The sequence below is a fragment of the Ascaphus truei genome, chromosome 3, assembly GCF_040206685.1.
Source record: "Ascaphus truei isolate aAscTru1 chromosome 3, aAscTru1.hap1, whole genome shotgun sequence".
Lineage (NCBI taxonomy): Eukaryota > Metazoa > Chordata > Amphibia > Anura > Ascaphidae > Ascaphus > Ascaphus truei.
In genome coordinates, this window is record NC_134485.1 from 353801189 (window position 1) to 353816584 (window position 15396).

The 15396-nt window shown below is 40.0% G+C and overlaps 1 long non-coding RNA gene across 1 annotated transcript in view; it reads right to left on the minus strand.

Annotated features, from left to right (window-relative positions):
• Positions 1 to 532: 532 nt before the first annotated feature.
• LOC142490129 (uncharacterized) overlaps positions 533 to 15396 on the minus strand; it is a 25900-nt gene continuing 11036 nt past the window's right edge. The window contains exon 3 of the long non-coding RNA XR_012799989.1: positions 533 to 2335. This is a non-coding gene — a long non-coding RNA (uncharacterized LOC142490129). The remainder of the gene's footprint in view (positions 2336 to 15396) is intronic.

The window sequence follows — 15396 nt, forward strand, 5'->3', positions numbered from 1 at the left end:
ATGTACACACACGTACACACACGTACGCACGCACGCACGCACGCACGCACGCACGCACGCAAACACACACACACAGCCCATCTAATGTGTACATTTAATCGTCAAAAGCACTTTTCATTCTGGACCCACCTAGTACTTAGATCATCCCAGTCTAATATGTTTCAGAATAATTAGCAACTAGGACAAATGGTCCTGTCCTAAAATATGCACATTTAATTGGAAGCCAAGGCGGACACGCACAAAAATATATAGACATAATTATTACAGTTAAAAATAAATAAATCCCTGGGAATGGCAATATTACAGATTAAAAGTCCAACCTGCTTTTAAAATCACTAGCACATATTTCAGTTTAAAATCTTTTACCATTTTGTAATGTGTTAAAAAAAAAAAAAAACCATAGTGGTGTAAAATTACTTTTTCAAGGTCCTTTAAATGTTGTTACCATTTTGCATTTCTATGAGCCCTGCACAGCATTATTACATCCCTTATAGTAACTTATACAGAGATGCAAGATAACACACAATGTAAGCATTTTCAAATACATTTTATTGGAAAGCTTACATTTTGATAAATGTTGATCGTTGTACTTCCAGAGAATACCATAATTTTACATTAAATATTTCAATACTACAACTTTCATATAATCCACAAAATGCTTTTGCAATTAGTGGTGTAGAATGTATTTTAAAAATTTACATAAGACGTGGGACCAAAGGTCTGCATCAGACAACACATGCTATTACAAGATCATGAAAACCATATCTACCAGAAAAGCTATTAAACAATACATTCGCCAATATTCAGTAATGTACCAAAAAAAAAAAAAAAAAAAAAAGACAGTATTCATAAAACAAATGGGGAAAAAGCTCATCAGGTGTTTGTTATATGAAACCTTGCACTAATTTTGATTTTAGTATTTGTTACTTTTACATACAATATTTGGTCACATCGTTGTGATTAGCACCATAAAAAAATAAAAAATAAAATGTATATATAGATATATATACACATGTAGAGGTATCAGTACCGTGTTAGCATTTTGATATATATATATATATATATATATATATATATATATAAAATTAAATTATTATTTATTATTATATATTATTTCCATAAAGATGCTCAAAGCAAAAGAAGGAATATGGCAGTATTGGAAAGCACACATTTACTAAAAACATTCACTACAATCTAAAGCAATAAAAGATATATTGTGCTACTTTTCTACATGACTATACAGTATAAAGTTATTGTTCCATACAGATATTACACAACAGTATTAATCAAGCACCATTCATGGGAACCGGATTGCTGCTAAGCGTATGAACACAGACCGTTGGATGCATGTTTCTGGAAATTGGCCAACTTTACTCTAGCAGCACGGTTAATATTGGAAGGATATATTGAGTCTTAACTCCAATATTTACGTGCTGCTAAAGTACCGCTGACATTCTGATCATGGAGGCGATAAACTCAAAGTGGACTTTTCTTTTGGAGGAAAGCCTTGGGATTTGGCCGCAGCACAATATGGCCTGCATCTCTGTGTATCCCACAAACCATTATGTGCTGCTACTGTACGCCAAGGTAATTAAAAACAACTTTTGGATCACGGGACCTTAAAACAAAAATAAAAATAAAACGTTTCAGACCACATAATCCACATTTTCCCCCAATCATATAACCTTTGGCAATGGAGGGCCCTGGATTTGCAGAGGTTTGTGTCTACAAAGAAAATGCAACACATTAAGTTTGTTCTTAACGTGAAATTCACAGCAGTGTTAAAAGTCAGCATAATTTTTTGCATTTTGAATAAATACTTTCTATTCTGACCATTGTTCTGTATGACTGAGAAATTGTATATACACAAGCCCAAAGGTCTTAAATGTGAACTTAATTTTAATGGTAAATAAGATATTTTAATTTATATTTGGTCAAAAAATAAAATGCGATACTAAAACTTTGTGAACTAACAGGACATAGGACATTTATTAGGTTAATGGGGTTACTTATTAAGCTCTGTTACAGGTTAACTCCCATCAACTTGAATTAGGTGCGTTAACCCGTAACGAACCATCCCCTTAATGTAAATTATTTACAGCTGTCAAAAAATAATTAAAAAAACACCTGTAGTTGAAAAATTTACAATGCCTTTTTTTTTTTAATTCAATGTCTGCATAGTAATCAATGCTTTTGTAGACTTCTTAAAAAAATATTTATCAAATCTTTTGAAATTGTCAGTGTCTCGTTTGGTTTGTAAAATATCACGGTTGGTTATTTCAGTTATACTTTGCCTGCTATGTAGGACTGCGGCTTCCATGGATATTCTTCTGACCTGAAAAGAGTAGGAAAGGATTTTTAGAAGATGTCTATTCAGAAAAAGGGAACATTTACTCACATTACAATAAAAGCAGGGGGAAAAAACCAAACAAATTTAACAGAAAAAAAAGTGTGTCATACTTCAGGATTTCTACATCTAAAACAGTAACATGGATTAGCAGTTCCAATAATTCCAGAATAGTCAAGAATCAGAAGCCAACATTTATACAGTGAAAGGTGGTGTTAGATTTTTATTAAAGTATAACGCAGAACGCAAAACAGTGATTACATTTCTTGTTTTTTTGCATGGAGAGGAGCTATTAAGCAAAATAAAAGTTACAAAAATAAATAAAAATAAAGTGTCTTACTAAACCAATAAAGTGCTCATAATTTGATGCAGTACTCTTTTAGAAAATAACTATTCTATAGCAAGAAATAACAGAGGAAAGCAATGGCTTCTCAAAGGCATTACAATTAAATGAAAAGTTGAGGTGTAACGGATAATGTGAATTATTTTAATTTGCAGATGCATGCAGCTATGAGGATTTATGTTGTTTCAGTCAACATTTATTCCTGTCTTTGGATTTGACAAGTTTTGTGTTTTCAGTAAACTCAATGCTTCAGAATTTATATTTGATGTCAAGATTGAAATATCTTGGACCACAGCATGCCAAACTCCATAATATGTAGATGCCAAAAATAATGGACTAGCAAAATTGTGAAGGAGGTTACATAAATATACTGACATTTCAAAGGCAGGAAGTGAAAGAAAAGTCTCTGTTATAGCTTGCGTGTGACCAGGAGAAAAACAGAATGGTTGTTAGAGGCAATTGTTACCCCCTCCCCCCATACAATGAATACTTAACACTGTCAATAACTGGAGAGGGTGTTTCGTTTCTATAACCCACCAAAGTACGTAAACAGAATAGTTTCTTCACACCAAAAGTGTGACAAGAAAAGTGGAATGCCACTAAGCACGTTATAGGCCAGTCACTTATAGTACTGAAGAAACCACAAGAAGTTATTCACCAAATAAGGAGTTATTAAATGCTTTGTTGGAACTAATAACGATTTTTAATTAGAGATTGCACACTGAATTCAATTGTGGTTGGAAAAAAAATACAATTATAAAAAGCTATGAACCTGCAAACTTAAGGTTAATATTTCTTAAAAGGGTATCAGCCTACCAAGGAGACAATTAGAGGGAGAGTCACCAAACTCCAGTACAAAATAACGCACTGCGATCAGGCTTTAACTACCTTTGAATTGAATGGCAGTGTACACGGGATCACAGTACGTTTACACTTACGTCAGCAGGTTAGTGAATCTCCTAAAAAAAAACAAAAAAAAACCACAACAACATTTAAGGTATTTCACCAAAATTAATGTCAACCAAAGCCCAATAGTACATACAAACAAAACATACAAAAGCTACATTAAAAAATGAAATATGTAAAACTATTCAAGTAACATACAGTAAGACGTTACATTTGATAATTGCTTTCTATATAAAGGGTGCCTTTTGCAAAGTGAAATATTAAGAGTGGCCACATTTGTGGGTAGGAGGCAGAAACTCAGTGCAGTTTTTTTACCTACAGCTCCCCAAGCAGGGCACTTGCAACGTTTTAATAAGTCTGTGAAAGCACGGAAAACTAGTTATAAACTTCTAATGGGTGAATACAATATTTGAGTGTGTTGTGACATTCACTTCCTGCAAGCAGCTGAACTATCTTAATAAAAAAACAAATGCAAGGTCAGAAGTTATAAATGCTTAGGCCGTGTCACTCTGTCGCGGTTATGTCCCTTCAAAAGTGACTTGTGATCCACATTTCTAGAGGATACATATGCTGCTCACATTTATCGATATTCTCAAGTGAACATGGATGCAGCCAAATCTGAAATGTTGGGAGCGTGAAGAGAACATTTCAAAACAGATTTAGAAATAGTTTATTCTGCAGGAACTTGCATATTTGGATAAATACATTAATAATGCAACTATAAAAGATTACTCAACAAATTCAGACAGCATGGCTAGTTATTTTCATAACACCTATTATACGATTCACAGTGATGAGCCATTTCATGTACAATTTCCATCTCCAAGTCCAAACCTCAAAAAGGGTGGGGGCGGGCGAAAGAGAGGTGTTTGAAAAAAAAAACCTAAAAATAATAAAGAAAAAAACAGGAAGGCAGAACACAGGAACCCTAAGCATTTTATCAGTGTAAATAAAGTACCTGATATTAAAGTAAGGGAATGCACCATGAAGCAATATTGCAATTTAGCTCACCAATTTCAGTAACAACGTTGAGCATTTTAGCAAGAACGGAGAGCTGCATCACAGAGCATGATCTCACTGCAGGATGCTCTTGGCCTGCCTTCCCTTGTGAATCCCCTCTATGTCACTGTGCGCTTGTACACCAGTGTGGAATGTTTGGTCATTATCCAAGACATGCAGGGAAAAGAATGGAGCAAGCTCTTAACCCTTTCACTCTTCAAAGGCACTTTGTGGAATAGTTTGCTATTTGCTTACCTATCTAGCATTTTGTGAAGTTGCTGTGATACACAGGCACAAAAGATTCACAGGATGTCAATCAGATGAGGTACCCTGCAGCGGCTAAAGTGAGTAAGAATAACCAACATAAATCAAACATTACCATGAATAATTATGGTGCAAAAATAGTCAAGGTACCGACTCTGAAAACACAGCGTTTGAAGCAGGGGAGCCAGGTTCAAATATCAGTCGTGTCGGATCCCTGTGACCGTATGCAAGTCCCTTTAACTCCCTGTGCCTCCGGCACCAAAAAAAAAGATGTTAGGCTCTACAGGGCAGGGACTTGTCTGCAAAAATCATACGTACAGCCTGTGTACACAGTCGGCACTATACAAGAACAAAAAGAAACCATGTATACCCAGTGTCTTTAATATGTCTATATAAATTATAAATATAAATTTATATTAGACAAAGAATCCCAAAAGGAAGCACTCTGATATATCAGATGAAAATAAACAGATGTTATAAAGATTAAAAAATAATTTAAATTAAACACAGGGATAGTCTGGTTTCAGATCTAATTTTTATATTACAGAGTTGATTGTTTGGTCTGTAAATTTATATTAATTATAAATATATAAAAAATAAAATAAAAAAATAAAAATAAAAAAAAGGGCCAATTTAGGCTTTTTGAATGAGTGTTGTTCTGTGTGCAATGCACCAAGCATAAAGTACTTTAGATAAATTGCACACATAGAAGCCTCAGCAATGATTTGCTGGAGACCCGGTTTTATTAAAGGGCCACCTCATAAATCAGTGTCACAAAAAAAAAAAAACTACGGTACAAACATCCGATTCCAAATTAGAAAATACAAAATGTTAAATTAAAATGTAACCTGCGAAAGGTGAAATAGGCAAACCGTTTACCCTTTCTATGCCAGGGTGGTCTGCTCTTAGAGACAATTATTTTATTCTGTTTCAACGGATAATTAGCTAATACTTAAGTAAATATTTTGACTTGTCATGACGCATTCATATTGGCCACTCAAGCTATTATTGAGGATAATGGTTGCTAAAACGTTGATCACATTATACATGAGATTTGCGGATAAAGAGTGCACATTGGAAAGGCAAATTTTATACTCAAAAAATAAATACATAAAACCTGTCCGATTCCAGCATCTCATTTACAAGCCAAAAGCATTTAGAAACCTATGTTTATAGCCGTTACAACAAAATACAAAAACAAAACTGAGTAACATTTTTTCCTTCCACCATATCCCTTTTTATTCTGATATATAAAAAATATATAAATCTATATATCTCTTAAAATATTCATTATTGTACTTAATTGGCATACCCTAAATTATGATGAAATCATTTAAAGAGGTTACATACCTGAACACTATACTGCTAATAGTTAAGGTGCTTTTAAAAATATCTAGTCTTTCCTTGCAGTGTAATTAAATAATCCGTAATTTCCCACATTTTCAACTACTGTCAATTCGACAAAATGTAGAGAATGTTTTCCACTATTGTTTTGCCAACATTAGACTGCTCAGGAACAATTTTGCACAACTATATAGCAAAATTAGTAAATACAATACCAAGGACATACTTCAGTTAATTAACCAAAGAACACGATAGGTGGAAAAATGGCTAGTATACCACACATTCGCATCTCTGCAGCTGGGTATGCTACCATATACAGCTAAACCCCGTTATAACGCGGGTCTCGGGGTCCACCCCAAGACCACCGCGTTACTAACGGGGTCGCGAGAAAAAAAAATGGCCGCCGCGCTTTAGCGCATATTCATCCCGCGGGACAGGAGATGGGAGCGGCCATGTCCCTCCGCTCCCCGCTTCCCCCTGTCACCGCGGGACAGGCCGCGGGGCAGGAGATGGGAGCGGGGATGTCTCTCCTGTCCCCGCTTCCCCCTGTCACCTCGGAACAGGCCGCGGGGCAGGAGATGGGAGCGGGGATGTCCCTCCGGTCCCCGCTTCCCCCTGTCACCTCGGGACAGGCCGCGGGGCAGGAGATGGGAGCGGGGATGTCCCTCCTGTCCCCGCTTCACCCTGTCACCGCGGGACAGGCCGCGGGGCAGGAGATGGGAGTGGGGATGTCCCTCAGGTCGCCGCTTACCTCAGAACCATGCTGCCTGCATGGAGGTTGTAGCGGGGGGTTTCTTCTCCCCACCGCTGTCCCCGGTGCTCCCGCTGCCTGCGCGGGAGGAGGGGGGGGAGCGGGTGGTGGTGCTGGTCGCGGCCCGTCTGTGTAGAGTGAGAGAGTGTGTGTGTATGTATATATGGGAGAGAAAGTGTGTGTGTGTATATGGGTGTGTGAGTGTGGGTAAGTGTCTGTGAGTGTGTGTAAGTGTCTGAGTGTGTGTGTAAGTGTGTGTGAGTGTGTGTGAGTGTGTGTGAGTGTCTGTGAGTGTGTAAGTGTGTGTGAGTGTGTGTGAGTGTGTGTGAGTGTGTGTGAGTGTGTGTGAGTGTGTGTGAGTGTGTGTGAGTGTGTGTGAGTGTCTAAGTGTGTGTAAGTGTGTGTGAGTGTGTGTGAGTGTCTGTGAGTGTGTAAGTGTGTGTGAGTGTGTGTGAGTGTGTGTGAGTGTCTAAGTGTGTGTAAGTGTGTGTGAGTGTGTGTGAGTGTGTAAGTGTGTGTGAGTGTGTGTGAGTGTGTGTGAGTGTGTGTGAGTGTCTGTGAGTGTCTGTGAGTGTCTGTGAGTGTCTAAGTGTGTCTAAGTGTGTGTAAGTGTGTGTAAGTGTGTGTGAGTGTGTGTGAGTGTCTAAGTGTGTGTGTGTGTGTGTGTGTGTGTGTGTGAGTGTGTGTGAGTGTCTGTAAGTGTGCGTGAGTGTGCGTAAGTGTGTGTGAGTGTGCGTGAGTGTGGTCAGTGTGTGTGCAGTGTGTCAGTGTGAGCAATGAGCAGTGTGTGTGCAGTGTGCAGTGTGTGTGCAGTGTGGCAGTGAGCAATGAGCAGTGTGTGTGCAGTGAGTGTGTGCAGTGTGTCAGTGTGAGCAATGAGCAGTGTGTGTGCAGTGTGCAGTGTGCGTGCAGTGTGGCAGTGTGAGCAATGAGCAGTGTGTGTGCAGTGAGTGTGTGCAGTGTGCAAAAAAAAAAAATGTAAAAAAAAATTTTTTTACAAAAATTTTTTTTTTTTTTTTTTTTTAAAAAACGGGAGCCACGGGAAAACCGCGTTATAACCGAATCGCGGTATAACGAGGCGCGTTATAACGGGGTTTAGCTGTACATGGTATGTTTTGGGGCATACTATCCAGTTTGTCAGTATACTGTTCTGTCACGGGGTCTCTTCTCACTCAGGTTTGCACGCGCGCGTACACACAATATTTATCTATGTTAAGACGTCTAGCTGTGTAAATAAATCCGAGATCATAGCCGTGTGTTAGAACAGTCCTTTTAGATTTGTCCAACCCATGGGAAAAGTAGGTGGATGACGTTCTTCCCTACGGACAAAGCTAAAAATGAAAGCGTTTCTTTGTAACTGCATTAGTGCCATCATGAATGTTCTAACAACTTCACCACAGCAATACAAACGACTGATTATTAATCTATCCACAGGTTTACCACATGCTTCAAAAGAAAAGTAGCATGATTCACTTGCCATAGTATTTAGTATTGTGCATTGGAGGAAAAGAAACATTTAACCCGTTCAAAGTAAAGCAAAGCCTATTGTAACAAATGGATTAGGGGCATTTAATGATTGTTTAAAGGAATTCTCACCTACCTTTTACTGTATATACATGAATAGCTGCTTCAATGTCTTTTCCCCAAGAGTATGAAACATGCCAGCTATTGCTCCCCTTGTAGGAAGTAATAGTTAGAAGTCTTTTTATTAAATTCCCATCTGATGATTTACAAGGAACTTTCAAAACAGTGTGCTTTCATTTCTTGTGACCATTTGATAAAAACCTTTACATTACTGCACAGGTGTTACTTGAATTAATTATTTTACCTCAATGTATTTTCAGTATAGTTAAAGTGGGACTGGCTCTAATCTGGGCATGGCATTAAGCAGATGCAACACAGGAATAAAGTGGCCAAACGCATCTGAAGCTTTTTAAAAGCTTCACAGATTCCATAACACACTGCAACCACGCCACTACTAATTGTAATCCAGGTCAGGCAGTTATACCATTCACCTCCTACAGGGCTGATAGCCATGTGTCCAACATATTTTTGCAAACCCTTTCTGTTCCCAAAGTGGGCTGCTATACTTTGTGGCTGATCAGTAAGCTTGCAGGAGCAAAACGATTTTGGCAAATAACCTATATGTGCAGAGAACAAACATGTTTCACTTATGTACAATTTTCTGTTGGAAAGAATATGTGCTTACACACACGGACATAGTAAACTGATTGATAAGAGGACTTCTCTTGTGAGATCAGATAAAAACCCTAGAAGAGGCACAGCCACAAGTCTCTACCCGATTCATTATGGAAATTTGTGTTAACTAAACAAAGTTTTCTGTTTCTTTTGTGTTTTAGGATGTCTGCACATTGTTGCTTTTTATCCGAGGTCAGTGGAGTTCCGATTCATAATTGGTTGGTTTGTGTGTGGTATTTTGAATCCATCTTTCACAAAACAGCGCTACAGTTTTCTGCTTTTTTTTTAAAAATTTATTTTTTTAACTTTATTTTATTTGTACCACTTTTGTACGCAACTTTTTTGTGATAGCCTTGTTACTGTTCTTTTAGACCTGTTCTATTATATTAGTGGACGTATACATTTTCACTGTGGTTTTCTACAGCCTTTCAAAATATTTTACACACACAATTTTTTCCCCCCACTCAAACATATTTACCCTTTTAGGATTTACTCTGCACAATTCATTCTTATAATTATTACTCATAAGTTGCACCCTGGAGTATTTCCATTGGTTTTTCAAATGATGGCCTTCTCACTCTTAGGCTGCGTTTATAGTAAGGGCTACGGCGGCGCAACCACGTGACGTCAGCCATCGCTATAGTGTTTTCTGCACTCTGGTGCAGGAGACAGGAGGGCGACCAGGGGGCGTGGCTGTGAGCGGTTTGCCTTCATTGGCTGAACCGTCACGTCACGCACCGATCGCTGAAGAAGTCGAAATCCACTATGGGCACAAGTGTTGTACCGGGTCCTAATTTTTTTTAAAAAAAAACTGGTAACGGGTACCCAGCCAAAATGAATAATTTTACCCGGCCTGGTACCCGGAAGGCACTTACCTGCAGGGTGAGAAAGAACGTGGCGACATCTGGGCGCAGTAGCAGAGCTCCTGTTGGCAACAGAAATCAGTGTTCAGCCGGCTCCTCCCCGACTGTCCAATAGGAACGGTCCTGCCCTGATCACATGGCTCACAGGCTCACACTGGTATCAGCTGTGTGCTCTATTCCTGCTGCACCCGCTGGCTGACCACAGATTTCTGTTGCTGCCACTGCCACCAGGACCTCTGCTGCTGCTCCCAGATGTCGCCGTGGTCTTCCTCCCCTTCCGTCGCGGGCTGCAGGCAAGTGATTTTCAGCTACTCTGACATTACCTGGCACCGGTTCCAACCCGGTGCCGGGTCCAGCCCCCTGCTGCCGGGTCCGGGTAGCTGAAAAAGCGGCATGTACCAGGTAATTACCCGGTGCTTGGTACATCACTAAAGGGCACCCGCGACGGACTGCATGTACTTGCTACAGCGCTGTGCAACGTCGCAGTCGCCAGTACTATAAACGCAGCCTTAAGGAATCTGTCATTTAATGACAAACACTGGACACTGAAATAAGGGTGTTCATAAATTAGAGGGGGAAATAATATTAGTAGCCATGTTTTAAGAGGCAGTCAAAGAAGGACACGTTTGTTTAAGGTTAACATTTAAAAAAACAGAAATGCCAAACAAGTGTGAAAATGCAAGTACTTTTTTCAGTTCTTACAATTGAGGATTTTCTTTTATTATTTTTAGCTAAACCTCATATCACAAGACTCCTTAACCAAGCATATGAATAGAACAAATAAACACCCTTTCCATCCAAATTACTACATCCAAGAAAAGGTACTCTATTTGGATATTTTGCTTCTTTTTAATTTAGAACCAATAGCCAAGACTAATATCTAGAAATTAAAACAGTGTCTACCACAACGGAGATAAAAGGTTTGGTTATTATTGAAAATCAGTTGCACAAAGCAGTTTCCTACTTCAAAAAGGGTATATTAACATGCTGCAGTGGCTGTAGCCCATTTTCAATCACATTTTGCAGCAGGGAGCTTCTTAGCACAAGATACTTATCCACCTCCACTACTTTCAGTGCCAATAAACGATTTGCTGGAAGACTGAACTAGATACAAATGAACCATACAACCAGAGTCGAGATCTTTTTAAAAAGATCCGTCTCCAGATTCATCTTTTAAGCAGCTGTGTGCCTCAAGCAGAGAGAATGCTTTTCATGTAACCACAACACTTACTGTACTTGGTTAAAAAAAAAAAAAAAACCCTCCAATTTACATTTCACTTACGTCACTCATGTAATGAAAATTTTAAACACAAGATCTAGAATACTTGGCAAAGTGCTGTTTAATTGCTACTGTTCTATAAAAGTAGTTTAACAGCTAATATATACCATGTAATTTTGTTAGATTTAAATTGAACAAGTTTGGCACTCCCACATTCCCACCTTCTGCATGAGAACAGAAGGAAGGGATAAATGTTCAACATGTTACAGTTTAAGAAAAGCTTACATTGTTCATAAAACTTGTTTGATATAGAAATGTAAGTTGAGTATAAAAAAAATAATAACTAATTATTGTAAATTAAATTGCAAATACCTACGGCAGAGAAAAAGCAATAGGCTTATTAAAAACAAAATCAGTGATGTAATGTACTAGACAAATAAAGAACTTAACTGCTACAATATCACAAATATTGACAACAGAATACAAGCGCAAAAGATACAGAATTACAACTGTCATGTGCAAGTGTCTTCAAAGTACCATTTATGCTGCTGGAGAAGGGGGGAAAAAAAAGGCATTTTCATTAAAAACATTTGTATTCTTTTCACAATTCTTTCAATTGTCACTTTTAAATATATTTTTTAAATATAAATATGGACACATGGTTAATCGCCCTCATTATGTACCAGCTATATTTGATATCACTACAGATTGCTATCCACCTAATTTTCTACAGAGAAATACAAATTCATGCAGCTACAACACAATTCCAACTACAGATCTGGCAATTTGAGCGATTCTCCAACTGATTTTGAAAACAGTGGTAACCAAACAAGTCCTTCCTTTGCAGTAGCACAGAGGGTTCTATGGTTGGATGAGGTCACGATGAAGGTTAGTGCCAATAACATGTATATTTCCATTCTACTTAGAAGTGTTAAATATTAGGAGTATATTAAGAATATTCCAGTAGATATAATCCTGCTCAGTAATTTGCTGCAGCAAAAATAGACAATATGCAGCTTGGTCTCCGTGCTACCAAGAGCTGAATTGTTGGAGGGTTTGTCATTTTCATTGTGTTTTAACGCCATTTGTGAGGACAGAATTGATTCCTTGTTTAGGTAATTAACCCTTAATTACATTGAAAGTGTTAAACTAAATTCTTATTACATGAAAATAAAAAACCTTTATGTACCACTGTCTTCCGGTCAAATAACTGGACATGCAGGCTAAACTTAACAAGTCATTGGCCAAAAGAGTGGTGAGGGAAAAAAAAAAGCTTTCAGGAACTGCAAAAAAGATGAATAAATCCAGAAATACTTGGCCCACCCAAATAAGATTTCCAAACTATATGCCGTACATACATTATAAAAGTTATTCTCAATTCTTAGCAAGTAAAAATATCACTTGTGAGCACCTTCAGGTCTCAGACAGGCCTGTGGTGTTATACAGCTTTCCAGCACAGTCTGAGTTAAAAAAGGGCACAGCCAGTAAAACTACCCACAGACAGCTGTTTTGACATACTGAAAAGTGGTGTAATATGCCAGGCATAAGTTTATAGGTATTCTCCATGTTAAAATGGAGAAGAAACAAATGGTGAGACTGTGTGCTCATTTGCATGTCATTACCCAGACCCCTGGCTGCGGTGGAAGCATTGTATGCTACGATATAATGGTGAAAAACATGGTTGCAGACCTGCCTGAGACCTGGGAATGTGCTCACAAGTGGCATTTTTATTTGATATATACTGTACGATGGAGGGCATGTCACTTTTTTACCCACCATAACACGTGGTTGAAATCGATTCTCAATTCTTGAAATACAGCTTAGATTACTATGAAAAGTCCCATTTTAACATCATATTGGCCTCATTGTCGTTTTTTATTTTATGCGGTTATATGTACAAAATAGTAAATGAGATGTATTTGTAATAATTTTATGGGGTGTGCAGAGTTTAGATGTATTCTACTGAACACCAAATAAAAGAGCTATGTAATGGATTCTCTAACACTTCTGAGTATTCATGCTGTTGCAGTCCCAAAGGTGTTTTTAAGTGGGACTATGACAGTAAAAGGTTAATATTACTGCCCAACTTATCTTGAGACGTCAATGTCTTATTAAACCATACACTTCTGCCCATGCCTGCACTGCAGATTATACGCAAGGCATTTCTAATGGTTTCATGTACTTCACACTGGGAGAGAATGTGGTATTGTAGTTTCCCATTGCTTACTCAACATACTTAATTGCTTTCTCACATATTTATGTGTTAGTCAGCTGCCTTGCCACACGCGCAACTTGTTCTCTGAAATTCGGTTACCTAGAATTAGGAAAAAAACATACATACACAGTGCAGACCTGTACATACACTAAGATTATAAGTTATCATGAGGTCAATGCTTTAAGGCAGGCGTGCGCGGTAGTTATAGGAGGTCCCGCGCTCTGCCCCAAGGCATTTAAATTAAATGCCAAGGGACCGCGCGAGGCCTCTATAACACCTACCATACTGCGACGCGTCGTCATGGTAACCTGGCATCAAATGACACAGCGGGGTCACGTTGCCATGGTAACGCGATATTTGACGCCGGGGCGGCACACGAGCTGCAGAGGAGAGCAGGCATGGGTGCGTACAAGGAAAAGTTTGCGCACCCCTTCTATAAGGCATAGTGCTGTTACTAACCTTACAGATTTTTTTTCTGCTGCTGGATACTGTAAAGAAGGTGCTGGCAGAATAGAGGGTAAAAAACATCAGCAGAAGAGAGATGTTTGCGACAACTGGAGTCGAGATAAATTCTACACATTTTATATGAAATGCTCAAAATTAGACTGAGTAGGATTTATTGTATTTCACCATGCAAACTAAAATACCTGCCCCAGGCAAATGGAAAGTGATTCTTAAAAATAAGTATTTTTCTTTTTCCATTTTTACCAGCGTGTACAGATTCGTTAACACAAAATCCGCAAGTTTTTTTTTTTTTTTTTACAATTTCAGTAATAACTTTTTTTTTTGTAATTTATGGGGTTCAAAAATATGGCTACAATTGTGAACTTAAGAAATGTTCACATCACTGCAGCTTTGGTAACTCTACATCAAGCATGTCAAACTCGCGGCCCGCGGGCCGCATGCGGCCCACAACGAGTATCTGTGCGGCCCACCCAATGTGTCCCGGTTACAGCGGCAGTGAAGAGGATGCGGCAGCTGGTAAGTATTCTCTGTGTGAGTGAATGCTGCCAGGTGATTGGATGACGGGCCGCATGGGTTTGAATGAAGGAGGCGGGACTTAGAATGCCGGCCGGGATGCAGGGGATTGGTCGCAGGCAGGTCAGAGGAAGCCGGGGGCGGGGCTTCCGCTTTGTGCAGAGCACACGGGGAGTGTGTCTCTGCCTTCCCGCTCCTCTGCCTGCTGTCCCCCGCCGGGCGGGCAGCCACAGGGACCCGGGGCAGAGGTGCTGACCCCCCTTGCCGCTCACCCCCTTTGGCGCTCACCCCCTTTCTGCTCACCCCTTGGCGCCCCCCCCTTGCACCCTTGGCGCTCCCTTTGCCCCCGGTCCGCATGTTGCGGAAGATGGGCGTGGGGGCGGGCAGTGGTGGTGCGCGATCGCTAGGCTCAAAAAGCAGGCCTTTCTTCTGTCACATCCATCCGTCGCTGTTCTCCACTTTGTGTGTGTGTGGGGGGGAGTGTGTGTGTGTATGTGGGGGGGGGGGGAGTGTGTGTATGTGGGGGGGAGAGAGTGTGGGGGGGAGAGAGTGTGGGGGGGGAGAGAGTGTGGGGGGGGGAGAGCGTGTGTGGGGTGGGAGAGAGTGTGTGGGGGGGGAGAGTGTGTGGGGGGGGGAGAGTGTGTGGGGGGGAGAGTGTGTGTGGGGGGATAGTGTGTGTGTGGGGGGGAGAAAGTGTGTGGGGGGGAGAGAGTGTGTGGGAGGGGAGAGAGTGTGTGTGTGTGGGGGGGGGGGAGAGAGTGTGTGTGGGGGGGGAGGGGGAGTGTGTATCAGTGGGTGTGTGTGTGTGTCTGTGCAGGCCAGCAGAGACTGTGTGGGTGTCTGTGTGTGGTCAGTGTCTTTGTTGGTCTGTCTGTGTGAGTGTCTGTAGGTCAGTGGCTGTGTATGTCTGTGCAGGACAGAGACAGAATGGGGGGGGGGGGGGAGAGAAGAGAGGATTCAGCAAATGG